This window comes from Pinus tabuliformis, chromosome 1_1 (genome assembly GCF_031772625.1).
Source record: "Pinus tabuliformis cultivar Carrire ecotype Pingquan chromosome 1_1, CPIR1, whole genome shotgun sequence".
In the NCBI taxonomy this organism is placed as follows: domain Eukaryota; kingdom Viridiplantae; phylum Streptophyta; class Pinopsida; order Pinales; family Pinaceae; genus Pinus; species Pinus tabuliformis.
In genome coordinates, this window is record NC_142297.1 from 388,123,966 (window position 1) to 388,133,391 (window position 9,426).

Genomic DNA, 9,426 nt, shown 5'->3' on the forward strand with positions numbered 1-9,426 from the left:
AAGTATAAAGCAAGATTTGTGGCAAGAGGGTTCTCTCAAATTGATGGCATTGACTATGAATATTTTTTTTCTCCAACAACAAGATACACAACAATTTGATCATTAGTTTCTCTAGAAGCATCAATGGGATGGAACATCCACCAAATGGATGTGAAGGTTGCATTTCTAAATGGCACAATAGATGAAGAAGTCTACATAGAACAACCCTTGGGATTCAAAATCAGAGATAAAAATCCATATGTTTACAGATTAAAGAAATCATTATATGGCCTCAAGCAAGCACCAAGGGCATGGTATGCTAGAATGGATGCATATCTATAAATACTAGGCTTCACAAAAAGTTATGCTGACTCAAACCTCTATATTAATGTTGTAAACAATGAACATGTAATCATTCTTCTATATGTAGACTATCTTCTCTTAACAGGTGTAGAAGATTGAATTGAAGAATGCAAGAAGCAATTGGTGCATAATTTGACATGAAGGATCTGGGGCTGATGCATTACTATCTGGGACTAGAAGTTTGACAAAGCCTAATGAAGTCTATTTAGGTCAAGGAAATTACATGATCGAGATTCCAAAGAAGTTCAACATGATGAAATGTAAAGAGATGACCACTCCAATGATCACAAACTTGAAAAGACTAAGGAGTTCCAAATCAAGCCCTATGTATCCTTCCAAATATAGAAAATTGATGGGCTCATTAATTTAATGGCAAACACTCGTCCGAACATATGTTTTGTAGTAAATATACTTAGTCAATTCCAAGTGGGGCCGAAGCATGATCATTGGATAGAAGAAAAAAATATCCAAAGATATCTTCTGGGAACCATCAACTATTATCTAAAATATGATAGAAGGAATAATATTCAATTGATTGGTTATGCAAATTTTGACTGGGGAGGCAGTGAACAAGATGGGAGAAGCACTACAAGAGGAAGTTTAGGTCTTGGATCATCTATGGTATCATGGATGAGAAAAAATAGAACATTGTGGCCTTGAGTAGTGTTGAAGCAGAATATGTTACAGCATGTAAAGTTAGCCAGGATGCAGTTTGGTTAAGAAAGCTATTGTCTGACTTATTTTAAGGACCGTTGAACCCTACAATGATACATTGTGATAAAATAAGTTGTATTCATTATTCTAAGGACCTAGTGTTTCATGGGAAGACAAATCATATCAAGAACAAGTATCACTATATACGAGAGCTAGTACAAAATGGTATGGTGCAACTATAATATATCTTCACTGATTAGCAAGTAGATGACATATTGAAAAAACAACTTCCAAATAAGAATCTTGTGTACTTAAGGGACAAGCTGGGTTTGGTTGATTTGTCCTCCCGGATTGAGAGGGACCAATAGCCAAAATCATTCTTGTCTTCACTTAGGAAGAAATAATGGAGGGTTGGGTAACCATCTGGTATTTGATACTCTTTGAGAATGTAGTAGGGAATTCAAGATTAGGGTAGTCGTGGACCAATATTATTTGAGGATTAGCTACCCAAGGTAAGATTAGTTGAATGAGAGGTCATGCTTTGGGAACGCTTAAGTTGGGTATGTACGTTGGAGAGACATTGATGTTAGTGTCTACACATCATTGGTCTCACCATCATTGTGCTTTGATCTTGTGGAGAGATAGAGCTGATAGTCAAGGCCTTGCTATATAACAATGTTGGTCATTATGCTGCTAGACAGATGGGTTACCAATCCCACTCTTCTTATGAGATCTCTTCAGATGGAGAATGGTCATGTACCTTCTATGAATACCTCCCTAGTTAAAAGGGAATGTTGAAAAATGTGTAACTAGGTTCAGTCTTCATTAGTCTGAAATGTATTCTTGTATGTATAAAATGAAAAGAAGTTATTATTATTATTGAAGCATGGGTTTCACGTTCAAGTTCTTTTATTTTATAGGTCAATCACTAATTCAGTTCTTATAGGGTTTGTCCTAGGTATAAGATTCATTGTCATATATGGAAGACCATATGGGAACATTGTAAATTGTAAAAGAAAATATATTTTGTCTTACAAATGTCAAATTACCTCCAAGATCAAGTTAGCCTACATGAGCTCTCAAGTCAGCCTACATGAAGAGACATGTCCACCCATGAGGAAACCTATATAGAAGAATAAAGTGTCCTCTATTTGGATCATTCACTCACTCATCTCTCATATGAAGGAGGAAATAGCAGAAGGACGAAGAAAGAAGTGCGTAGAAGAAGTTGAAGTGTTTTGGGGTCTCTCTACTTTCTTCTGGGAATGCGAAGTTAGGATTTATGCACTAGGAAGTACAAAAGTTCTATTTGGAAGAATAAAGAGATAGAAGTAAATCGAAGGTCTCTTAGGGTTTCATCTAGCCCTAAGACTAAAATCAAGGTAAGCGAGGTCAATGGAAGAGTAGCAAGAAGGAGATCAAAGTCTCCTAGTGCAGCAATAACAGTTCCAGCAGTTGCTGGGGCAAAATTTTAGATTGACTGGGGAGGTCAAATATATTGTTGCAGGAGGTCGAGGAAGAATTGATCTTGGAGGGTACTTGTCTGAGTCTAGGTCATGGTATTCATCAATTGAAAAATATAAGAGATAAGAAGATATTTTACGGGTTTTCCCCTCAAGAGGAGGGGTTTTGGCCCTGGCTTGGAGCCTACATTCTATGTCATTATTCTTACTATTTTGGTAGTTGTTTGATGTATTGCATATTGAACTAAAAAATATCAAAGCTAATAAGTAAAAAGCTAACACAAGCACTTATCAAGTTAAGAAAATTAACATATACATTTCCCTACTGAATTCACAACAAGGAAAAATCATATTTGAACATGACTTGATGCTATCATGGAAACAAGAAATCGATAGCTACGAAATCGATCAATTCAAAGTTTCTCAGAAAGTGGAAGAACCTACCCATTGAATATTTCACATGGGAAGATAACAATTTTATACAGAAGCATCCATAACTACTCAAGAATTAAGGACAACACTTTTTTGAAGGAGATGGGCATGTTAGGTCCCTATAATACTAGTGTATTCCCTCATTTTTATTGTTAGTGTATCCCCTTATTGTTATTGTTGTGCCCATGTAGTACCCATATTGTTATTATTGTGCCACACAGAAGCACACTATTGTTATTGTTGTGCCCTTACATTATTATGTTATGTTGGCTCTTATTATATTGTGACCCCTTAGACTCCTATATATAGAAAGGAAGTTTTTTCATTTGAATCATCCAAGAATTGTTCATTTGTGTAATGTAAATGAGGTTTCCCCCTCGAGGAGGATAATTTTGAAGTTTTTGATATATTTATTCTTCTATTTTGTGAGCTGGTTGCATAACAGAAAATCCCATATCAAGGAAAAAATAATGCTTCTAGGAAATACATGACTGTATTCCCCAATATGGTCGCCAATTCTGTTGGCGGGAAAAACTTCCTTAAGGTAAGGGTTGACAACCTCAATAGATCGAAGGCATACTGTCAACAAGAAGAATACGTTCAAGCAAGAAAGATAAACTACTAAAGTTGGGTTTGAGAGGAGTACCTACGGGTCCTACATTTGAGGTTGATCCTGTAGGTTCAAAACCCTCTGCTTCCTCTAAAGCGATCAGACTTGCGACACAACTTCTAGAAGCATATAAATAACAAGTAGTTCAAAGTGTGTAGATAATAAACATGTTATATCATCAAGAATAAACATATAAATCATGAAATATTACACATGAATCATAAAAAATATGATATCATAACATATCAGGAATAAGACAAAGCTTCTTTACTGATATCAACGAATAGTAGTGGATAGATACAACCTGATCTGACCACGACACCAACAAAACCTTCCTCTGGATTCGTCTAATCCAGGCCTCAAATATCACCTCTCAAGAATGTGAAAAAGGATGCCATATAATGAAAGATGAGCATGTATGCAAGGAAACAAGGGTTTTCTATGACTTGGTGTGCATGAGGCACATGTAATATCAAACTTAATTTGGGGACAAAAGGACTATAATATTGATATCCTATCTCCTTCTATGATTAGGCCTTCCCATGAGGTGTATAAATACCACTAGAAATCATTTGATTAAGTTAGGCCATAGGATACTATAAGTGGGATTTTGATGAAACACGTAAACACCACCTAAAAAATAGGATATATTTTTATTTTTTTTCATATTTTAAATCATATATGTGGGTTATGTATTATGGTATCCATGTGTATATGCAATTTTGAAAGGGAAGAGTCGCGTATGGAATTAAAAATGTTTTTTTTTAATAAATGATCAATTATGTATGGGAAAGGGCTACCCAAGGCCATACATGAGTGTTGAATGATGCTATAACAAAGAACTTGTGTGGGTGCAGTGAATTCCTATTCATTTCTCTCTAAATAAGTTTAACCATATTGAAAAGTGTGTAACATAAGAAATAATGTTTATTAAATATTTTGTTTAATTGGTATAATGTGATTCTATGTGAAACCTATTGAATGGTATTCTCTGGATTAGTTAATAATCCCTTTAATTAACATTTTAAACAATATGTTAACCAATGCTCAATTTATGTTTAATCCATGTTTTAAACCTAATGGTCTACTTGAAAAATATAGAGAAATAATGCATTGGGGCAAATGGTTTCAGGGAGATGCATTATTAGGGTATGAAATCCCGAGCAAGTAATAGCTATTGGCCTAGGGAATTACCAGCCCAGAAAGATATTGATTGTGGGGAATATAGTATTGAGTTATGTAATATTGGGGATCATGGTACTAGGTAGGTCATCTCGAGAAATGAGGTACCAGGGGAAGTAACCCTAGGGAACATGACATGGAGTGGAGTGATGACATGAACCATTTGCCCTTGGGAAAGCATTATAACACCCACTCTAGGAAATGTAGTACCAGGAACCACAATGTTGGGGAGGATAAAAGGATGTGCCGGTATTGGTATAGATTCAAATTGATTTTTAAAATAAAAATAGAAACAAAGGATTTTCTCGGAAAAACACTTTATTAATATTGATAACTAATCTCTATTAATTAAATCAGTGGTTATGATTAGTGATAATCTTAAGTGATTAGCATGATACAATTAAAATGTAGCAAGTCCATGTAGATGATACAATGGTAATGACATGGCTCAAATGATGACATGCTAGCCCCATGATGTGACATGTGGCAAGCACACACCAATAATTGGAAAAGTGGCATACTTAGATTGGTCATAAAATTTGACGTTGAGTGTAACTTGGTAGGTGACGTAGCAATGACTCCTACACTAGCAACAAAGTTTCATTTAAATGAAGAAAGCCAATTTTATGCCATAATGTCTTGGTGGAGTACAACATGGCAGTGATGTGGTGGCATAGGGAACCACATGGTAGGTCTTGTTTGGTCCATGTTAGCATGTTGCGACTGGTTTCAAGATCTTTGCTAGAACCCTATTGAATAATTTTTTTAGGTGTTAATGCCTTAGTTTTTTAGGCACAACATAAACTTGTGAGAAAAGCAAGGCCTGATACTGAGCACTAGAGTACATGGAGCTTTGTTAATAGAAGGGATATTTCTTACAGAACTGACTTGATATGATGTGCATGTTATGTGGACCCCATGTGGATTTGGCATGGACACATGGTTTCCACATATATCCCTCTTGATGACGAGGCCTCTTTTAATGGGCTAAATTTATTAAGGGCATAAATTTCTACCCGAGACTCAAATTGAGGTAAAACTTATATCACCTGAAAACTCTCGACAATTAAATTTTATGGTGGCATTTATTTCAGAATACAAAGACTTTGAGAAAATAGGTTGTTGTAACACCATTTTCATAATAGATATTAGAGATTAGGTCAAAAAAGGTAGGACTCTTGTAGCCTAGATAGCATAATGGGGTGGGAGGTGTTACATTTTGGATGTAATTTCCAACGCTTCTTTTCAATGTGACCATCCATGTTATGTTGGTTGTAGTGGTTGTGGGAGTCGTTGCAGTTGTGCGTTGTGGCTATTGTATTATTTTCCTTCCCCTCTTCTCATTTCTTCTTCCCTTCTCCCAAAACTTCCTAGTGATCCTTTTACTTTGAACCACTCATTTTCCCTTTCTTCTTGTCCATGTTTTCTATGTACTATCCATGTACACAAGCCTCATCTATTGTTTTGAGCCTGAACACCATCACTTGATTTTGTAGATGGCTTTGTAGACACCCTATTTACTTGATGGGCTCATTTAGTTTCTTCGAAGAGATACCTAACATTATTGCCATATATCTAGGTTCTATGGTGTACTCTTAGATACTTTTCCCCTCTTCTTGAAGTAATGCCACTAGATCTACTGGTCCCCCACATACTTGATATGGTGAAATTAGGACTTTATGAGAGTTTTAAAATAATCCCACTTAATCATTGGAGGATCCCCCTCTAGCCTCATTATTTTCATGTGGCTTTCCCACAAGCTCATGGAACAACCCTCTAGTTTCAAATGAACAAACAATTTCTTTCATTCCTTGCGGTGGAATTTAAAATAAACCTCTAGCTACTACAACTAGTAATTTAATTTCAAAGTGTCATCTCACCTTGATATGGATTGAGGTTAACCTTCAATTCCATCTTGAATAGGGACTTTGAATGGTTGAAAACACTTGAAATGTGTTGTTCTTTTTCAATTTCTTTCTTATAATCCTTTGGTTCTTCCAGATCCCTCGTTTTTCCCTCTAATTTAACCCCTGAATTAGAAACTCCATCTCCTTCAATTCCAATATTATTTACCAAATATACCATAAGGAAGTTCTTATTATGTTTGATATGTTGCAACTTGTTCTTCTAGCCTTGCGAATATCTCCTTTGTCAGTTCAAGAGTTATTAAAATAGATTCATTGGCCATGACTAGGTTTTTATGACTTTTTTATTTAACAAATTTGCATCCCATGAAAATTCCAACAAAATTCCCAAAGACACCGGATTTGATACTAAAATGATTCATAAATTGTTGTGGATGTTCTGTTGGATTTTTTTACAACAAGTATGACAAACAATATACTAAAATATGAAATCTATACTATGAGGGTTGATTTTCCTTATATTTTCCAAATTTATTAAGTTAATATTTTATGCTTATGCATGAAATATATAAAATGTAGAAAATAGAGAACATATAAAAAATCACTGACAAACAATAATAACACCAGGATATGACTTGGGAAACCCTTTCGGGAGAAAACCTAGCTAGAAGGTGAGACTTCTTTACTCTCCATTTCTCTAGATGGAAATGGTGCAAATACAGAAAAAGTGAGATATATGTCCTATAGGATGCTACACAACATAAAAACTATCTATTTTTCCCTCTCCCTATCCACTCTTATCTACTCCTTTACTATGAAACAAAATGAAAACAAATAGAATCAAACTAGGAGTTAAAACATGGCCTGATAGCCAACTAGGGGTTATATTTGACCGATTCAACTGTCAATATGAGTTAAAATTTGACCATTTTAAATTATTATTCACAAGTCCCATGTGGTTGGCCCATTTTTCATGAGTAAAAAGGGATTACATTACATCCTCTTGAATTATGGTGGTCAAACACGATAGGTCAACTTCCAGGAGGCATAAATTTTGTGTCTGAACTCTGATTGATGCAATTCTTGCATCAATGGAAGGAAATTTGAGTGTTGAATAACATGGGGGGGGTGTAGTGCTTAAGGGAAAAAATTTTACCCCCAAAAATCATCATTTGAGACCTCAAACTAGCCCTGTAATTTTTCTAACCCCAATTCTCCACACTAGGTCCCGCTGCTAAAATTTAGAGAAATGTGACATGAGGTGGTTGTTATACATGGATCACATGGATCTATTTTATGTTAGGAAAAATACTGAGAGGGGGGCAGGGTGAATCAGTATTTTACACTCTTCAATTTTTCAAGTTCTTACTGATTTTTATACGCTACTGTCATTAAAGAAACAAGCATATGTATGTGATTGTGATCAATGCAACCCGCATACATCCAGACAACTATTTTATCATTAATTTCATTAATTGTTCATCTTTAACTAGTGCATCATTACTTCATTATTCATTCATTAAGTAATAGTAAAAAATTGGATATATCATCAACACACATGAGCACCAGAATTTTAGGTGGAAACCCAATGTGGGAGAAAACCACTGCTGCCATCATCTTTGTCTTATTCTTTTATTATAAAGGAAAACTTATTACAATCTCGTATTAGCATAGACTCCAACCAGCACACATGATCCCACCTACAGAAGGTTGCAATCTTCTCTCGTTCTCTAGCACTTATTGGAAGGGAGCTACACAGAAAATGCATAAAATAAGAGAGACACAAATATACATGGTTCAACCAATTTGGGTTACGTCCATGGAGAATCAACCAGTCATTCCTTTTATGTTATCTAGCAAAACGAAGAGATACAACCTACAACAGATCTGCTATAATTCCCTTTTCTCTTTCACACAATCTCCTCTCTCCTTCTCGCTCAGAATACACATATACATAGCTGTAATACAATTCCCTCATATATAGTGAGGGGTTTCCTTCTAGTGGAAAAAACCCTAAATTAAACATAACTACTACTGTTAGATTTCCACCTAATGAATGACCTAGTTGACTACGAAATTACAACATTTTATAAGGAAAATTTACATCTATTTTTAGCTTCAGGGGTGTTGCCCCTAAACCCCTACCAAGGGGGGCTCTAAAGAGTCGCCATCATCCCCCTGGCAACATTTCGACCCCATTATGAACTAGGTCAAGAGCGGCGATACCTTTGAATAAAGAAGATAATCAGGCTCCACACCCAACAATCTCCCACTTGGAGACTGATTATAGCAACTCCACCACTGCTTCATTTGTTCTAGAATGACTCCACTTTGGACCTGTTTGTTTCTCATCTTCATCATCATACTTAAAGACCAATTGAAAATAAGCAGAATCTTAGTTTCTCCCTGTTTACAAATTGTGTTAACATATCTACAATATTCTAGTTAGTGCGTATCTTTTCCAGCTTCAACTATCCATCTTCCAACACTAACTGTAAGAAGTAGTACTTGAGTTGTATATGTTTAGTCTTGTAATGAAATGCAGAGTTATTTGCAAGATGAATGGTACTCTGGCTGCCATTATATAACCTGCCCAACTCTTTCTTCTTACCCAATTCATCCAACAACCTTTGTAACCAAATCATTTCTTTACTAGCCTCTGTAGCAGCAACATACTATGCTTCCATTGTTGAGAGTGATAAACCACTTTGCAATTTTGAAACCCAACTGAGAGTTTTTCCACTTATAGTAAACACATACCCTGTGGTGCTTCTCCTATTATCTCTATCACCTACCATATCTGAATCAGCATATCCTTGTTGAGAAATTTTTGAACCACCACAACATAATGCTTGACTTGTGGTGCCTCTCAAATACC